The sequence below is a fragment of the Candoia aspera genome, chromosome 3, assembly GCF_035149785.1.
Source record: "Candoia aspera isolate rCanAsp1 chromosome 3, rCanAsp1.hap2, whole genome shotgun sequence".
In the NCBI taxonomy this organism is placed as follows: domain Eukaryota; kingdom Metazoa; phylum Chordata; class Lepidosauria; order Squamata; family Boidae; genus Candoia; species Candoia aspera.
Genome location: NC_086155.1, coordinates 188,017,141 through 188,038,004, shown reverse-complemented (window position 1 = coordinate 188,038,004; position 20,864 = coordinate 188,017,141). Strand labels below are relative to the sequence as shown.

Genomic DNA, 20,864 nt, shown 5'->3' with positions numbered 1-20,864 from the left:
CACAGCTTGAGGCAGTCGGAGAACTAGAAATACACAAGCTGAGTATGGCCATTTGCCACCATCCCTCTGCTGGGGTTTGAATTCACATCTCCTGCTACCCACCTCCTGGCATTATGCAGAGCAGGGTTTTTTGTTTAACTTTTTTCAGGCTGCAGAACCTGCCAGCTATAGAGATAGAAAATTGGCTGCATTGGGGTGAACTTGTTTTTTACATTAATGTCTCATTAACGCAATGAGAATTATATTATTCTGTAAAATCTTATGGAACCCTAGGATTCTGCAGAATCCAGCTTGAAAATCCCTGGAGTAGAGGACCGCCAGAAATATCTGCTCTCTGGATTTGGTTCTGGCTTCTTCCTAAACATGTTTTGGCCCTCTCTATCCCTTTTAGCGAAATAATAATTTTATTTTACCCTCAGTGGCCACCAAATTGTCAGGCTGAGTAGGAAAGAGAGACCTGCAGGCAGATCTTCTGACAGGATGCAACATGGTTCTCCAGTTGGAAAACACTGAGAATTAATTGTCTGGGCTTATATACTGCACACAGCAATATGTAATATAAATTGCTTGCTGTAGCTTCACTGGTTATGTGAATGCGGTCATTGTGGCAAAGCAAGGTTACAAATGTAGGATCCATTGTGTCTGGTAACCCATCTTTTATGACATAGCATTGTGAGTGTACATAAAAAGATATTCGTTGCTGCTTATTCAGAAAACAGTTAACAGAAATCATGGATTAGTGCAACGTGTGAACCAGAGGTATCTGCAGGATACAGTAAAAAAAAGTCAAGCCTCAATACTGTGATCAAACCTCCACCTGTTTTTTGTGTGCAAAAACATAAAAATGCACATGTAACATGCATAAAAATAGGTAACATACCAAAAAATAGGCAGAGCTTTGCACCTTTGCAGTGGCCATCTTGACTTTTTTGACATATTCTTCAGACACCACTGTTGTGAACCCAGACAAGTGTTTGGATTTAAATGAGAAAGGAGGGAGAAGAGGGAGGAAGGAAGAATGGAAGGATAAATATACAGTATTTGGAAATGAATCCATTTGTATATTTTCTCTTATCCTAAACATTCTCAGATTTTTTTTGTATTATTTTGGCACATGGGGTGGGGGGAAGTGGTTACTGTTAAGCTTGGGTGAGCAAACAGACTAACTTCTTGGCCTTTTGGCTTAGATCAAGTGTAGTATCTGTTCTTATCAGTTTAATATCTGATATTTCCAGAGAGCCAGTTTAGCGTAGTGGTTAAGGCATCAGAAACTGGGAGACGGTGAGTTCTAGTCTTGCCTTAGGCACAAAGCCAGCTGGGTGACCTTGGGCCAGTCACTCTCTCTCAGCCCTAGGAAGGAGGCAATGGCAAACCACTTCTGAAAAAATACCTTGTCAAGAAAACTGCATAGACTAGTCCAGGCAATCACCAGGAGTTAAAAACTGACTTGAAGGCATTTAAAACAAAAAACAAAAACAGGATATAGAGCAGTGTTTTTCAAACTTGGCAACTTTAAGATATGTGGAATTATCTCCCAGAATTCCTCATTCTGGGAGTTGAAGGCCACACATCTTAAAGTTGCTAAGTTTGAAAAACACTGATATAGAGGAATGAGTTGTGATCAAACTGGGGTGGGGGAGGACATTAACCTAAAAACATTGATCATTGGTTTTTACCTGTACTGCAGGTAGATTCTTTGCCTTTGTGTCCTTATGGTGAAGCTGTTTCATCTCCTTTCATGTGGAAAAATCATACAACACACCCTATTACTAGTGAGTAGTGCAGATTCCAAGATCAGCTAGTGCAAGCTTCCTGCTTCATTAAACAGTGCTTGTCCTTTAGCTTTGCACATGGGGGTGGTGGTTGGCCAGGGTCCACCCTCGCCCTCCTACATTCTCTTTTTTCTCCATTCTCTTTTCACTTGCTTCCTCCTTCTGCTGCCTCTCTGCCTCTTCATAAGCTCAATCAGGCAACACAAATTTTCCCCCAAATGGGCTTGAGTGACCTCAAGCTTTGTTCCTGCAGCTGCTGATTTGTTTACAGCTGTTTTATGAGAATGCCCTAAACATAACTGGGAACCAAAGGAGCACTCAGAGATTTGCAGGATCTGACCAACATGGGATGAGAAAGAATGAGAATATGGGGTCTGCAAGCTTTGGCATGCGGTGCAATGAAAAGAAGGCATATACCTGAATAGAAGACCAGCATCTGATTTGTGCAAGGGAGACAAATATACACTATGCTGTTTTGGACCCTGGTACCAATGCAAATTAAAGATACTGGGGGTGAGTTAGTGTACTAGGGTGCAATAAAAATGTATTTTTATGTCCAGGCAGAAAAGTACTCCCAGTCCTAAGTAATGCAGGTAGCTCAGGAACACTAATAAAATTTACATGCATGGAAGGAAGGTAGAGCATGAAGGATTTATTCTTCCTTTTCCAGAAAACCATCTCTGACTTATATACCACTGACTGCTGTCTAATGGGTTTTCTTATCTACTTTTCCCAGTTTGGGGGAAGATACATGTACAGTATGTCTTAGACCAGCTTTCCCCAACCTGCTGTCTGAGAATTGTGGCAGTGGTAACCCAACACATTCAGATGAACTGTGTTTTCTATTTTACTTGTTGGGTAATATCCACAGTTCAGCTGGAAATTGGTGTGTGTGTGGTAGTCGGGGGGTCCAAAGGGCCACCCAAAGAATGGAAGATGATGGAGCAGTAGCTGATGGTCCCAGCATTGGCATATGGACTGACGTGGGCTTTCTGCACCATAGTGATGCAGATCATAGCAAATAGTTTTCTATACTGTATCTCTTTGCTGCCATCTAGTTATCATCCATATTTTTGTTCAGTTATGATAACCCTAATGAAATAGATCTCAATGTTTTAACATTGTTTTTACTGCATGGAATGAAAAAAATCTGATCATTCCAGATACTCAATAATACTTTGGATAGGGCTTTCATCTGTAGAGCTGGTCAACCGCCCGCTCCACTCTCTTTAAAAAAGATCCTGGTTGCTCCTACAACTCTCAGAATTCCAGAACAAAATGGTCATTAGGAATGTTGTGAGTGTTTATTTATTTTTTATTTTTATTCTTAATTTTTCAAGATATAATTAAGACACATCATGCAGAAAAAAAAGGAATGTTGGGAGTTATAGGCCTATACACTGGGAGGCCACCAGGGAATTAGGGAAGGTTTATCTTAACCCTCATGTCTGTTGCTTGAAGCATCATGATTACACTGATCACACATACGCCCCCCCCCAAAATAAACTAGGCCATGGATTTGCATATAACATACAAATTCTAAGCAGATTCAGATTTAGAAATAAGTAAGATAAATGCCGTACATCATCACAGTGGATAAGCTGCAAGCAGGTGACCTATGTATTCGCTGTTCAGGTATGCTTGCTATCCCTTTTGAAGTTATTTATCTTTAAATTGAACTTGGTTGAGGATACCTTTCCTATCTTTTGTCTTGCGGGCAATGCATCTCTATTAGGCAAAGATATTTAGCATCCAGATATCTACAATGGACTTTGAAGACATTGCATTAGTATTCTCTCTACCCTGAGCAATCAAAGTCTGACTGGTTCTTTTACTAGGAATTCTGGGAGTTGAAATTCCAGGATAGCAGAGGCACCATGGATAGAAGGCTGATTTACAAGGAATTGCTTTAAAACAACCATAGACTTAACAGAATATAGTTTGTTCTGGTAACATCTGAATGGAGCTATTTTAGAATCCAAAAGCCTATTATAAAATATATTTTAAAAATTAAAAATCCAGAAACAAACAAATCTGATGGGGATGCAGGTAGAATATCTGCATGCATAGAAATTCTACAGGGTTCAATACTTCTTTCTGTATTGGCCTCATCAAATAGGAATGCGCAGATAAGCACAATGGCATAGGAGACCATGTGCACTTGTTTGATTGTCACCCACCCCACAGGTTTAATTTTGCTCTTTTTCATCTCCTGATTTTCAGTTTGTTTTGACCTAGGTCTCTTTAAGTTTGTCAATTAATTTTAAAAGATGTATACATTTTTGTATTTCTCCTAATATATGCATGGTTATATGCAATTTGGGGCATATTGATTGAGTTAAAAATGCATTGCAAATTTCAGAAATGCAAACAATTCAGTCTGGAAGAGAACCCTAGTTTGTGTATAGGACTGAGAAGTACAACTTGGGGAAGTTTGTGAACTAAATTCATCTTCTGATAAGTACCTGCTGACAGTCACAGATACTAACATACTCATGCTGTGTCTTGTACACTATTATTATCTGTATTATATTACAGTAGTTAAATCCGATATGCTAGACCAATGTTTCTCAACCTTGGCAACCGTAAGATGTGTGGACTTCAACTTCCAGAATTCCCCAGCCAGCCATTCCTTCCCCTGTCTGGCTGGGGAATTCTGGGAGTTGAAGTCCACACATCTTACGGTTGCCAAGGTTGAGAAACACTGTGCTAGACCAAATGAAGTTTCCTTTGATGAATAGTTTGAAACTTGACTTCTCCAATCTATAAGAAGCATCTCTGAAGAATTCTATAAGACTCAAATGCTTGCTTTGATTACTATTATTATTATGAAAGACAGGTACATATTCTGGATAACTTACTCGGAACCTTGTTTTGTGATTTCATAACATCATCCATCATAAAGATGAATCATACCACAGATTCCATTAATTATAAGAAAACAAATAAGGCTTTTTTTTTTTGCCAATAGGCATTTGATTTATCATCTTAGGTCTGCTGGTCTGTAGCCTATCACATTCCAATATGATGTTTTTACAGCATTTTATCCACAAATAGAGGAACTGTTGTGGAAACAAAACCTTGTTTCTGATGGAAAGGAAAAAAGTAAGCAAAGGTTCCTGATGGCACCATGCCGCCATCTTCTGCTTAAATGAGTTCATTACATTTTCACTACTATGTTCAGACAGAGATGGAACAGAAATTATGTCTCCATCAACAATTCCAGGTTACATTAAAAATACTCTAACCAAGAAAATGGCCTAGGTCTATCTAGCTCAGGCAAGACTTTAGCTGTTGTAGAGAGCTCTAGGGGATTCCACAGAGTACAGGTCTCTGAGCAGATCTCTTATCCACCCCCAATTGGAACCAATCTCTTAGGAAAGAGGAGCACCTCTGAATAACTGTGCTCCCTCTCCACTCCAATCCCACAGAGCTGGCCCGGAAGGATTCCATGATCAATAGTATCAAAAGCACTAGAGGTCAACAGGATTAGGAAGATTGCACTCCCCTGATCTCCAAAGGTCAACTACAAGCATTACCCGTGCAGTTTGCATGCTGAACCTGCATCTGAAACCTGATTGCCATAGGTCCGGATAATCCACTTTTTCTTCTAGGGTCCTCTGAAGTTGTAGCACCACCACTTTGTCAATCATCTTCCACCCAAAAGGGAGGTTAGAAACTGGTCCAAAGTTGTCCAAAATAATCAGATCAAGCAAAGGCTTTCTGACCATGGGTTGCACCACAGCTTCTTTCAGAGGTGATGGAAACCCCAGCTCAGCCAAAGAAGCATTAATTACTGCTTGGATCTACTCTCCTGTTACCTTATAGAATGCCTTAACTAGTCATGAGGAACAGGAATCCAGCTGAGAAGTAATGGAACTGACAAAACAGCAGCCACAAGTCCCATACCACAGGTCCTCCCCTGCTAATTGCCTTCCATTGGGAAGGTCATCCACTGGCACGGAGTTAGATATCATCAGCGTGTTGATGACACCACCCCACAATACATCTTGACAATAGGTTGAACAAGAGATGTGGCTGAGTTTCTGTCTTGGTGTCTGGAGGCTGTTAGGGTCTATATGGGGAGGAACAGGCTCAATCCCAACAAGACAGAGTGGATTTGGGTGCAAAGGCCCTCTAATTTCACACATATTCCATCCTTGACTCTATATGGCTTCATGTTTCCCTATGCAGAATTAGTGGGTAATTTGGGGGTCCTCCTGGGCTCACAGCTTCAGCTCATAAAGTACATCTTGTGGGCCAGTTATGGTCTTCTCAGGATCAAGAAACCTTGCTCATGGTCACCCATGCTTTGGTCACCTCTTATTTGGCTTACTGAAATATGCTTTACATAGGCCCACCCTTGAAGAGCACTCAGAAGTTTCATCTGATGCAGAATGCAGTGGCTCAAGCAGTTATAGATATCCGTCGATTTGCCCATGCAGCACCTCTGCTCCAAGGGTTGTACTGATTATCAGTGTATTTCCAGGTGAAACTCAAGTGAATGTCACCTTTAAAGCCTTCATGGTTCAAAACCTGGGTTTCTATGGGATCACCAACTCCTAGTGGGTTCTGCCCATCTATTAAGATGTGGAAGAGATCATTCTTTCCAGATTCAATTCCTCTGGAAGTGTACTCTGCAGGGAGTCAGGCCATCTCTGTTGCTGCCCCCTTCTCTAGAACAGCTTTCCCCTGACATCAGACAGGCGTTGACACTCCTGGCCTTCTGTAAAGCTGTTAAGACCTGACTTTCAAGTCAAGTCAAGTCAAGATGGTGGCTGCAACACAGGTAGAAAGGGCTTTGATTGCATACCATCTTGATTTGGGGTGGGGGGGAACCCTCCTGTGGACACCTGTAGTCTGAGGCATGGTACTTGTCTTGTCCCCCACTCACCACTGTGTATGTCCATATGTACTAGTTAGTCTTTGGTATGGGAGTTTTGTTACTGTTGTTATGAAGACTCTTGTTTCAGTTTTACAATTAGTTATAGGTCTATACAACATAGTAAGACAATTATAATTGGAACAGCACATAAGCCGGGTGAATAAGTAAGCAAGCAAGCAGTCAATTGACCTGGAAAACTGAAGGCCTAAGTAATGCATGCTGCATTTTTGTTGTTGAAAAAAATGGATGTTGCTCAGTCATGGCAGCTTCTTTATCCTTCCTTTTCTGTTGCTGGTCTATTACACAAGAAATTCACACGAAGGGAGCAGCTCACTGATTCCAGCTGAGCAGATCAACTACATGTCTCAAACAAGGAGCAATCATTTATGAGTCTTTGAGTGTTTCTCAACCTTGGCAACTTTAAGATGCGTGGACTTCAACTCCCAGAATTCCCCAGCCAGAACCCTTGGTCTACAAGGACTCACAAATGATTGATCTCAGAATCTGTTTGCTCCTTGCTACACGGTTTGAGACGTGTAGCTGAACTGTTGCTGTTTAGTAATAATCTGCTCAGCTGGAATTGATGAGCAATTCACCGGGACTTTCAAGCACTTTCATCAAGACAAACAAGCTTTCAGTAAGTTCTAAAATGTAAGTTCTTCTAAACGTTAATTAAAAATCTAAGCAGACATGACAAAGGATACTTATTATTAGGACCTTTGCAGAGTTTACTAAAAGGTTAAGACTGCAGAATTATATTTGTTCAGAGAAAACAACCTCAATAAAAAGGATGGAAAAGTTTCAGAATGATTGTTAATATAAATTATCGTTTCAGTTAAGATTTCAGTTAAATATACAGTACAGGGCAAAAGCACAAACATGTATAGTTCATGTTCTTAAGGGTGCCACAGACTGTACAAAAACTTTATCATAAGTTTGGGAAGAACCACCCTAAACAAGGTTTTCTTTTTGAAATACCAAGATGGTTTTCTGTTTGAAAATAATAATAAAAATGTGATTATTTGCTGTACAGGGCAGATAACCCAGTGTTTGAAGGAGCTGCATCTGCAGTATGGAGTTGGGTATCAAAAATTCAAGACAGAGGCTGAAATTACATGATCGCAGCCCCACCCTTTTTAATGTGTGTTAGGTACACAACGCCCATAAAAAGGGGGTAGGGCTTTGATTGTGCAGTTGCAGCTGCCCATTTTTTTTTAATTTTGATTTTTTTGATCCCCCCACTTGGATGTCCCTGATTTCAAGGCCAACCTGAAAAATGATTTTTAAAAAGTAGTACTCTACAGTTGGGGCTTCATTCATACATTGTTTAGCTATCTGCTGCATAAGGGGAAGAATCGTATCTTTTCTCTGCCAATTCAATTCCCAGTATAACTCTGCATTTATTGTGCATAGGAACAAAATAACAATTAACTTATATTAATTGGTTTTATTTTAGTCTCATGCTAATGCTGCTAATCTCAGCGTCCTGATTAGAAGGATTCTCAGCCCCTGTTCTTGACTTGAGGAAAGGTTAATTAACTCATCAGGGTGGGAATCCTCAAGAGGCTTTTGAGCTCTTGCAGCATAGCTTCCATATGAATGATCTGCTATGGGTTATTGACTGAATCAGCTGGATGGTGTACATGTAAGGGAATGTTTCAGATATAAAAATGGCAACTGTTATTTCCCCTATGCTCAGATTTCATATACAGGGAGTCCTCGCTTAACGACCACAATTGGGACTGGAATTTTGGTTTCTAAGCAAAGTGGTCATTAAGTGAATCCAACCTGATTTTACCACCTTTTTTGCAGCAGTCGTCAAGTGAATCACCACAGGCATTAAGCAAACCATGTGGTCATTAAGCAAATCATGTGGTTTCCCATTGATTTTGCTTATCAGAAGCTGGCCAGGAAGGTTGAAAATGGCAATAATGTGACCATGGGACACTGTGATGGTCATAAATGTGAACTGGTTGCCAAGCGCCCAAATCATGATCATGTGACTGCAGGGATGCTACGATGGTCTTAAGTGTGAGGATCGGTCACAAGTCATTTTTTTCAGCACTGTTGTAAATCCGAACTGTCACTAAATGAATGGTTGTTAAGTGAGGAGTACCTATAGTCTCTCTTACACACAGAAGTTTTCCCAGTATCTGTTGCTTGGGTTTTCAATTCATTCAGTTACTATCGAGCAATAAAATATTAAGAAAACTTCTGTAGCAGCCCTGTTTACACAGAGGGTGGCTTCAAACACTATACAACCTCCCATCTGTGATACTTAAATACTGTGGCCAACTGCATTAATTTCCAAGATGTCACAATGGGTACAAAGAACAGCAGCACAAATATCCTTCTTTTGTTATTGCTACTTTCAAGTCATGGGAAGTATCAAGTGCTCCAGAACTGGGTTACAGTGGTTCCCCAACCTGGCAACCTGAAGTATATTAGGATTGTAACTCAACATATCTTGAGTAGGCCAGGTAGAGAAAGACCAAAGGATAATATTTCAGTTAAAAAATAAGATATATTTTGCAGGTTTCTTGAGGCAACAGTTCCACACAGCACATTGTAGTTCATGAATGATAAACCATGGGTTGGTTTAATCATAGTTTATGACATAAATAATAATCATAAAGCAAGTTTTATAGTTCAGAATGGCTGAATTCACATAAGCCAAATCCAAGCGAACCATATTACAGTATAGAATAATGCGTGATTTCAGCAATTGTGATTTGGGAACCTTGGTTTAACACTTAAATTTCTTGTAATTTGCAAATCATGGTTAAAATAAAATGTAACTAATCATCATCCCAACTAGCTCTGATCTAACTAACAGCTCTTCCCAAACTCTTCCTGAAGTCCCAAAGAAAGGCAGGCATTACCCAGAATCTCTTTGCCAATGTTTAAAAATGGCTGCGCTGCCCAAATCCTATGATACAATAGAGGAGGGATAGGTAAATCCGTAGGGGCATCTGTGGGGGTCTGAGGGTCAAAAAAGTGATCAAAGCCCTCCCCATTTTTACATAATGATTGTGGCTACCATTTTGACTTTTTTGCCCTATCTTGGATGCCTCTGCTAATCTGATGATAATTCCTGGTGCTTGTTGGATTTTTAAAAAAACCGCCATGGGAATAGGTAGTGGTCATCCAGTTTTCTGCACCCCAGAACTGGTAGCCTTGGTTTACCAGTTCTCAAAAGCTTAATATAATCCAAATTACAGAAAGAGTATTTAAACAGTATTTAGACAGTCAGACAGAAAGTCAATATTACATGCAGCCACAATACTGTAATATCCTTAAATTAGTATATAAAAGCAGTATCCAACATTTTGGGTCAATGGATATACAGGTAGTCCTCGTTTAGTGACCACAATTGGGACTGGCAACTTGGTCATTCAGCAAAGCAGTTACTAAGTGAAACCAAGATTGTGCTTATGATCTTACTTCAGCTTTCCTTTGCTTTACAGACCTGTAAAGGTCATAAATGCGAGGATTGGTGGCAAAGTTACTTTTTCATCACCACTGTAAGTGCAGTCACTAAATGAGGCAGTCGCTAAATGAGGACTACCTGTAGTTGGAATTTTGAGTGCACATTGTACGGCTTGCCCACTCACACCCTGATGAGCATGGCCAGTCACCAATTCTCACCTCCCTGAAAACAAGCTGGAGATCCTGCTCTAGCCATCACTCCCACACTGCCAAGATGCTCTTGGCCACCTTGACTTACCTTTACCTTTATTCCCAGGCACCTGGGAACAGTTTCAAAGAAAACACCTATCTTTTCTTTTTTCATTAAGAACATATATGGGCACTAGGTTGGACCCAGGCCTATCATTATAAATAAAGATGATGCCTGAGGCTAATGGTTTACATTGCACCAGGCCAGCTTCCCATGTACTTTTTTATACTAAAAAATCATTTTAAAAAGTTAGGTGATGGCAGGGAGCCTGGGAGATTCCAGATCCCAGACATATAAATTAGACCCCATCCTTCTGATGCCCATCAAATGTGCCAGAATTTAATTCTCATAATTTAAGCCAAAGTAGATGGCCTTAATTCTATTATCGCATTTCCCCACCTGGTATCTGTAAAATGTGGGTGTGCCAAAACATGCTGATTCATCCAAAATGTCCCTTCTGGATTTATGTCCAGAAACCACCCTTGGAACGGCAAGGGCTACATGGAGGTTTGGCATAATCCAGAGGGGAATGGAACATTTTGCTCTTAGGACTTTTGCACATCCCTGCCTCCAAATATTTTAAGTTACTTTATCCTACGGCTGTCATTAGCCCTAATCTTTCACCATACCGATTGGGATGTCCTCCAAAATACTGTATTTGAATGACACCAAGTCTGGCAAAGCTTTCCCTCCTGCTTATGAGGCTGGCTTGAGGAAGACAACATTTCTTCTTTGGCATACATTGGTTAATCATTAAATGCAGAAAACAGCAGAGAGGAAAGGGCATATGAACTTTGTGATCTTTGTTCTTCAATCCCCCCCCCCCCGTTTTTCTAGCGCTAGGAAAAGAACAGGCGATCGGCAATAGAGGAAGGACAGGCAGGAGGAACTTCTGGTGGGGTGGGGAGAGGACCTTGAGGACCCCGTACCGCCTCGCAGGACCTGGATTTGCAATCATTTGCACTCTGCGCACAAAGGTGATAGGGTGGACTTCATGGCCCTTGCACTCCTGTGCATCCAAATAAGATTTCCATGAATGCAGCAGAGGCAGGAGGGACAGGAGCACCAGTATAACTGAATTCGTTAAGGAAACTGATTGATTTATAAGCAATGTATTGCCGCTTTCATCTTTATATTTGATATTACAAAAATGAAATAGAAATATTAACATCACATTGATAGGAAGATCTTCTTTCCTGGACTCTGGAAATACTGCTGACAGCACCCAGTGAAATTGAAGGCAAAAGGAAGTCTGGAGGGCAGATGTCTTCCAAGGTTTAGCAACATACATCTGATTTCATCCATTTTAATCCCACTCCTTTTGTCCAAGAATCCTTTCCCCAATTCATAGGGCAGTGTTTTTCAACCTTGGCCACTTTAAGATGTGTGGACTTCAACTCCCAGAATTTCCCAGCCAGCATGGGAGCTGAAGTCCACACATCTTAAAGTGGCCAAGGTTGAGAAACACTGCTCTAAACAAATTGACTGCAATGGTCTTTTAGTGAGTTGCCTTTCTCTTCTCCTCTTTTCTGTTTTTGTTTTTAACCCTCTGTGTTTCTCTCCTCCACACCACCCACCATGAATCCTATTACTTTACTCAAGATCAGAACTTCTCAGTTGAGCGTGTGATGAAAAGAAATCTCCCCTCCACCATGCAACTGTCACAAAAATTGGATTGCTCCTGCATTTATAACTAAGCCCACCAGATGGCCCTAGGAAGAGTCTGAAGTTCTGTCGAATTCTATTTAGTTTAATTCCCAGATGGAGGTGAGAAGGGGAATAGTAAACTGTATGGCTGCAAACTGGGGGGACAATAGAATCTTTGATCTCAAAGGACAAATTAATTAGGAAATAGAAACTACTGAAGTTCTAGCCCCGCCTTAGGCAAGAAAGCCGGCTGGGTGACCTTGGGCCAGTCCCTCTCTCTCAGCCCAACCCACCTCACAGGGTTGTTGTTGTGGGGAAAATAGGAGGAGGAAGGAGTATTAGGTATGTTCGCTGCCTTGAGTCATTTATAAAAATAATGAAGGCGGGATAGAAAATAAATAAATAAATCTTCAAACACAAAGACATACAATGACTACAAGCAAAGTCAATGGGGAAGCTGGCAGGGAAGGTCGCAAGTGGCTTCTGCTGCTTCTTTTCCTGAAGAGCCCCACTATGGAGTACGAGATCTCAGGGATCTCGTACTCCATAGCACCCCCGCCTGCCTGCATTCCATAGCATGCACCCGCCCACAGCACCCCCTCCACCTGCAGCCCCCTCCACGCTCATAGTGCCTACCTGCAGCCCCCAGCCCAGCCCCCCATGACTCTTGCACAAGCACAAATGTCACCCTATCCAGTCAGTGCTCCGAGGACCGGTGTCACGCAGCTGCTTTTCCCCTGGGTCTTTGTTCAACACACTGCAGTTACTGTACTTATGGCCCTCGCTTGGAGGGAGCAGCACCCTTTTGCCTCCTCTGTTCCAGCTCTGGCGGCACTACATTTCAGAGTGATGAGTATCGTTGTTGTGAGCCAGCCAGTCACAACTGCATGTTCTCCATAGCCATCTACTGGCTACTTCTGGGAACTGACAGCCAAGAGGACAGAACTTGCTGACAGCACTGGAGAACATCTTGGATTAAGCTCTTCTCCTGGTACCGTACAGATGTCAGCACTGAGATCACACTCCTTTGAGTCGGGGCTCCATATAGCAACTGCTCATTGCTCCAGGGGTGTCTGCGGGAGGATCAAAAAAGTCAAGATGGCAACTGTGACCACATGACCGAAGTCGTCCTTTTTTATGTGCCTTATACACAAGATTGATTCTGTGCCATCAAGTCATTTTCAGCTCCTAGCGACCACATAGATAGATTTTCTCCTTGAAGATCTATCCCTGACCTTCTCTTTCAGGTCTCCCAATGGTGCACTCATTGCCACTGTGACTGAGTCCATCCACCTTGCTGCTGGTCATCCTCTTCTTCTTTTTCCTTCCACCTTCCCCAGCATTAAAGCATGACACATGTAAAAGAGGCGGGGCTTTAATAACATAGTCATAGCTGCCATCTTGACTTTTTGGACCTCCATGCTGGTGCCCCTACATTAGTCTTCTACTGCCAGACCACTGTGGGTTGGAGTAGATCAAATGGGATAGCTGAGTGTCAACATCATTGCCTCTATTTTCATAAGCAGTCAAACTGGATTACACGTACATTCTGGAATACCTGCATTATTTCAGTTTAGGAGCACTGACTGGCAGCAGGGGAGGCAGTTTTTGACATTCTGTCCTTTGGCTTTCCTGTTTACTTTCATCATTACTTATAAGAAAGCTTAGAACTAAAGTTCAGGCTGGAGCTATAAATCTCTGTTTTAATATTGCAAATGGTAAACCAAAGCAATTGTAATACGGACTGAGGAAATTGGCCCCACTTGGATAGACTGGCTCTCACTTTTTAAATTTCCTTCCTAATTACCCTTACAGTATTGCTAATGACACTCCTGTTAGCTCAAAAAAAAAAAAAAAGGGAAGGATTGTCAAGGAATGGAATTAAAGCCCATCTCCGTGTCTGATGGTAATGAGCAAACAGCACCAGTCACTAAAGTTTCAGGCAGAAGCATCATAAAGTCTCTTTGTGGTGTGCAGTGGGGGGGAGGTCTCAATCTTTTTTTTTTGCTCAAGGCCCCCTTCTGAACCTCATTTACCTCTATGACCCCCATCACATAGAGCAGTGTTTCTCAACCTTGGCTGCTTTAAGCTGTGTGGGCTTCAACTCCCAGAATTCCCTGGCCACTTTGAAGTCCACACATCTTAAAGTTCCCAAGGTTGAGAAACACCAACATAGAGGAAACAAGGTACTTTACTACCTACACTGTTTATTAATCTAAACCAGGGTTTCTCAACCACGGTTCTGTGGATCCCTAGCGTGCCTCAAGAGGTCACTAGGGGTTCCCTGAGAGATCTCAATTTATTTAAAAAATTATTTCAAATTTGGGCAACTTAACATTAAAGAAGTAAGTTTCATTCTTTATTTTTAGTTTGAGAACACTGTTAATGCATATATACAGGCCTACACATGAAACAAATATAATAATTCTGTAACTTCTGGCCTTTATTTGAGCCTGAATGTGCAGGGGTTCCCTGAGACCTGAGAAATATTTCAGGAGTTCCTCCAGGGTCAAAAAATTGAAAGGCTGATCTAAACTGTCTTTGTATTCTAAAGATGAAGTATTTGCAGTAGCTAACAAAAACACACAATTACACAATTCTACACAGTCATAATTGTGTTAATAGCAGACAAAACTCTTAAAAGCCATAAAATGTCCAGCAGCAGCATAAGGCCCTCTAGAAATACATATCCCATGTTGAGAAGCACTGGTCTACAGTAGCAAGGAAGCAGCAAGCACCCCCCCCCCCCAATCTTCTTTCATTATTTATTTATTAACCATGTCCCATACCTTTCTATTTCTTGAAGCACTAGGGCATGGGGACACTTGCATACCACCTTTTGGCAACTTCTTAAACCAAGTTTTTTTTTCTTCCTGTGATTGTGCTGCATTCGCAGAAGGGCCCTGTACCAACCCAGGAGAAGATGAAGCCACTTTAAGAAGTTGCTGACAGACACTCTGTGGGTGCCCTTGCGTGCTCTGAATTACCTTTTCCCCTTCACATCCATAGTGCTGCTTACGTCTAATAAGCACTCAAGGCAACTTAAAACAAAATGCAAAATAAATACAGAAACGCATAATGAAACATAACAGCAAAATCAACCCAATCAAAACCTAATTTAAATGAATACAATTAAAATAAATTAAGAATTAAATACTTGGTGAAAATAATGACTTTTGGATTTTAACATCCTAGAGGAATTTGCCACTTATGCTCTCTCCTACACACCTGTTTATATGGCATATGTTTGATTATAAATCAGAGAAAAACAGTATGAAAATTTAAGTAATTTAGGAAGGTAAATGTTTCCTGTTAGATTTGTCCATTAAGGAGGTGCTTAAAAAAAAGAGAGGTAATCTTGCATCTACTTTGTTTTTAGGAAATAAAAAAGGAAATATTAAAATTGCAATTCTATTTGTCAATCTCTACAGCTATAATCCATTAGGCTTCCCTGAGAATAAATCCTATTGAAATCAGTGGCATTTATTTCACAGCAGAAAAGTATAGGGCTGCACTATGCATTATTTTACACTTCTTTTAATGTCTCAAAAAAGCAGTGATATTAACATCAACCAATTCTAAATTAATGAAACAGAAGGAGCAAGAAACAGCAAAGTGATTGCAGCTGGATTATGCATGACCCCAAAAAGCAAATGATCAATAAATTGGACAAGAAGAAACACAAATTAGCACAATATTTGTGTGAGTTTCTCTCCTTCTTTCTAAGGGGAATATTATTATACATGGGCTGTGAACCTGCTCAGTCTGCTCCTGAAGAGCTAGAAGTTAATAGAGAATATCAAGAGAGTTAGTGTGTTAGAGTAGTTAAGGTGCTGGACTGGAACTAGGGAGACCTGGGTTCAAATCCCCTCTCAGTCACAGAAATTCCCAGTGGGACTTTGGTTCAGTCACTCTCTCTTAGTGTAACCCAGTGTTTTTCAACCTCAGCAACTAGCTGGGAACTCTGGGAGTTGAAGTCCACACATCTTAAAGGTTGCTCAGGTTGAGAAACACCAGTCTAGCTTACTTCACAGGCTTGTTGTCATGTGGAAAAAAAAACCAGTCTTGCACAATGCTGGCATATAAGTGCGTACTATTTTTTTTAAAATGTTCTTCTTTCTAATGATTGTCTTTAAAATCAACTTGAACTAATGAGTCCTTCCAACAGTGAAATAATGCACAACCCCTAGTGCTGATTGTACCTGAAACCCCTAACAGCAAATGTTGCTGCAAATTTGTACTGCTTCATGTGATAGAAGGGGGAAATTAAATATAGGAGGAATAATCACATCAACTGTATTTAATTAATTTACTTACATTTATTTCTGTCACCTGCTATCCATATTCTAGTGGATCCTGCAGTGAGTAGGGGGTTGGACTAGGTGACCTCTAAGCTCCCTTAAAACTGTGAGTCTATGATTTCTTGTTGTGGCTCTAGTTTTTAGACTATGGTTCCCAACATGTTATTTAAAGGCCAAGGGGGGTGGTCACTGGCCAAAACAGGTTATTTCTCAAAGATGCCTTTAAATAAAGGACTTTGTCAAATAGGAGAGAAGACAATCCTAGATTACCATGATGTTACTTAGACATTACTACATTTCCTGGGTTCCAAGTCACAGTGGAGGACAAACAGCTGCCTGTAACCTCCCAAAGTATAATTAGTGTACGGACTCAACCTTGTACCTTGCTGCAATATTTGCAGTCCTGAGCAACTCTCTTGCTCCCTCGCCTAGTGCCCTCTCTTATAGCCTGTCCAGTCACAGCTTTTCAGCTTACCTTGGCCCAGGTACTGTTGAAGAGATCAGCTATTCTGCCCTCAACAATTCCTGTTTGCTCACCTTTTACAGTCAGCCTTTAAATGTTTCTCATAACATTCATATGCCAAAAAGTGTGTGCGTGCGCACGAGTTGGATGCATGCATAAATGTATCCTATTTTTATGCATGGCTGGGTCAGTCAGTCAAAATGAAAGGCAGTCTAGAGATGTAAGAAGCCAGACAATTAGGTATGTGAAATATGCTTCAGAGCTCAGGTTAAAACCAACTTGGCTCAGCCTAGCAGGTGAAACTAGCTAGCAGACGTGTCCAGCAGAATGGCATCATACACATCATGACAACATTGCACACGTAATGTTTATTAGGCAAGTTGCATCACTGCATAATCCACATCATTTGCGGAATTACATCATGAACAAGTGAATGGCCCTCATTCCCCCCTGCCAAACCATACTGTGGATGCCCAGGCCAGCCAGGGTGTCAATGCTGCATTGAGAGGGTGATTCAAGCAGCATAAAAACCTAATCCTATTTCCAATTAGGAATAAACCGACCATCTGGATGACCATGTGAGAAAGATGCCCAGTGAAACCAGTTGCAGAAATGTTGGCTAGAAAGGGAAGATGAAGAAGAGTCAGGTGTGAACATTATTTAAGATGGATGGATGATTTCTGAATGTCAAGGAATATGGTGGAACTAATATGCAGTCTTAATCCAAATCTTCCCACATCATTTTGTTCCTAGGAAAACAATCATCTTGTCTCCTAGTCATACCATCTTGGGGCCAACTTTAAACTTCCCTGTCCTGTGCCATTACTGACTAGCTAGTGCTCTCTGCTCTCAAGTAGTTTGCTGCTTCTTAACTATTGCATTTTGATTATACAAATAATTCCGCTTTTCAGCTTTTGATTCTGGACGTGCACTTTCTTCATTTCCATGCTTTTATCTTATTTTCCTTTGGCTTGCCTACCTTTGGCTGTCTCCTACGATTCACTTTTTCTATTCTTGTTTCCAGGCTTTGGAGCAACAATTATTCTGTATAGTCTAATGGGAGTTAAATAATACTATGACAAACAAGGATATTGCACAATGCTGTAATAGTATAATTGTAATGCAGCTTTAGGAAGTGACAAAGCAAGAGCTATTTCAGGAATGTCCAGAGAGTACAAATTTGTGGTCCTACCAGACTACTCAAGGACAAGATGGCAAGCAATTTCATCTGGCCCATTATAAGCTTATAATTTAATTAAGTATGAAACTGGGATATTAGCAGCTAGTTACTGAAACAAATGTTCTTGTTTCATGATAACACTTAAATGGAAACTTACTTGCTCTTGTTTAACCTGAGGACATGCATCCTTTACCATTTCCAACTACTTATTTCTGAGTGGCAAATGCATTTCTAGAATCTAGGACTCTTGCTACATCTGTGTTCTTCTCCCTTTTCAAAAAGACTTGAAAAATAGAACAAAACAAACCTTAAATTCTTTTTCATGAGGTTTATCAAATACCTTTTAACCTGGTCATACTTTATTTATTAAAAACAATTATGGATTGTTTCCCAGGAAACATTTTAAAATTGTTAACAGTCTCATTTAAAAACAGGAAAACAACATTAAAACACTTAACATAAAACATCCATTAAAACAGGTGGGAAAGGAAAAACAACTCTGTTCTCTGATTTCACACAGGAAAAGCCTTGTGATTTTGGGTTCCCATTAGCTTGATTTTATACCTTCATTCATAAATGAAGACCAGGAAGCACCTTTTGATATCTTTAAGACAACCTTTCTCAACCTTTTTACCCTGGAAGAACTCTTGAAATAATGTTCAGGTCTTAGGGAAACCCTGCATAAAAATGGCAGAAAATAGGTAAACTTCACAATACAATTCATCTTTAACCTACACAATTCACGTTTTACAACATTTACAAAAACAGCAATGCAGCATATGAGCAGTTGAACTGCAGCACATAGAAGTTCATACCACTGTGAGTGTAACTTTGCACAGCACACAAAGTTAAAAAAAGGTTGTTTTCCTTCAATCACGATCTCTCATGAGCCCCTAGTAACCTCTAACAGAACCTGAGTTGAGAAAGGCTACTCTAAGAACTTAAGTTGTTACCGCAGTTCCTCTATCAGGAGTTAACTACAGTACTGCATTGTTGCAAATGGGACATCCGACAGTATCACATACTGTAATGAAATGGTTATAACTTTGCAGAAACTGAAACTCTTCAAAACATTCAAGATGATTCATAATCATACTAGCACATCCCACAACTCGGATGGGACAAAGCCACTTCAGAGCTGCCCCATATTACACTGCAGATGGGACCTCACCTCATAGGTAAAGGTAAAGGTTTCCCTTGACGTAAAGTCCAGTCGAATCCGACTCTAGGGGGCGGTGCTCATCTCCGTTTCTAAGCCTTGGAGCCGGCGTTGTCATAGACACTTCCGGGTCATGTGGCCAGCATGACTCGGAACGCCGTTACCTTCCCACCGAAGCGGTACCTATTGATCTACTCACATTTGCATGTTTTCGAACTGCTAGGTGAGCAGGAGCTGGGACTAGCAACGGGAGCTCACCCCGCTGCGCGGTTTCGAACCGCTGACCTTCCGATCGACAGCTCAGCGGTTTAACCCGCAGCGCCACCGCATCCCTCTCCTCATAGTATACTGTTTTATATAACAAGTGCTTTCTGTGTAGAAAAACAGCATATCAATGTTTTAAAAGTTCTTGTGTAGCCTTCTTCAGGACAGAGACTCCTATTAAGATTGCTATGGTATTTACTCTATAGGAAAAGAGAGGTCTGTGGCAGGATGGACTGTACTAAAATTGTAAGCACCCTTTAAGTGTTTTCCTTCCCCTTTAAGCCTAACACACCTTGGCGTAAGGAGGGCTGGGAGATGGTTAAAAGCCCTGGGTTTAGAACAGTTGGGTGTGGGGTGTTTAGGAGAAGCAGAAGACAGAGAGGGTGAGAGCAGTCAAGACTTGTAGCAAAGATAGAGAAGAAGCAAGTGAAACTGTCCACTTAAAGGAGAACTGGGTTCTAAAGGTAGTAGAATTGTTAGTAGTGTTACTAATACAAATAGTATAGTGATAGACGCATAGGTTAGTTGGAAAGAATTGTATTAGTTGGCCACCTACTGTAGGTAAGAAAAAAGGCACTTTTATACTGTAACTAGTGGTTTTATAAGTAAAGGAACCACCCAACATAAAAGGGGTGAAAAGGTCTGTGTGCAGTGTCTCATTTGGGAATGTCTTGGTGAGTCTGAGTAAACAACCCTTGGGTATCAAACCTGTGACAAGGTCCCTGCTCCAATAACTTAATTACAAGTAAATGGGAACAGGTCATCTTAGATGTGCTGATAAAATAGAAGCTATTAAAAACAAAGCAAATGAGCCAAGGGTGCAAATGGCTGCAGAAATCCTTTCTGAAAACATGAGGACCTGTAAAGATGAATATTCCTTAGGAGGGTTTATTACATGTAGCTGCCATTGCTCATGTTCATACACAGCTGTTACAAGTGAAACACCTACCCTCCTCCTGTTTCCTGCACTGACTAATTTTAGATTGCAAGCTCTTTAGCAAGTATCTCTTTTCTTTATATAAGTACAAGCAAAAAAAATGTATAAATAACATATTATAACAAGCAATATAAGCTTGACAAACTAAACAACCAAAGCATTTAACAGTTGGCTACAGTTACGAAGACGACATACAGAAAAGAGAAAAAAAATGCAAAGTAATTGTTCTCATTGACTGCAGTCAACAAAGGTGGGCATGTTGTATTTTAAACACTTTAGCAAAAGAGAGGTTTCACCAGTTTTCAGAAGTGTTGGACTGCAACTCTCAAACTTTCCAACCATCAGTTCTAAATATTGCATTCTCAGCTCCTCTAGGTATGAAACAGCATACACCAATTATATATTGATGTAGCCACCCCAACTCAAAACCAACCTGCATCCTTACACTCATTTCCAGTATTTTTCTGGATACATTTTTGAAGTGCTAGCGATGACATTTGAAGCCTGGAAAAGTTACATACCATACATTACAATCAAAGCATGCATTCCGTTAGGCCCATGGTGGACTTTTAATTCA

The 20,864-nt window shown here is 40.7% G+C and overlaps 1 pseudogene; it reads left to right on the top strand.

Moving 5' to 3' along the window:
- Positions 1–1,162: 1,162 nt before the first annotated feature.
- On the top strand, positions 1,163–1,377 carry LOC134495063 (U2 spliceosomal RNA; annotated as a pseudogene).
- The last annotated feature ends 19,487 nt before the right edge of the window (positions 1,378–20,864 follow it).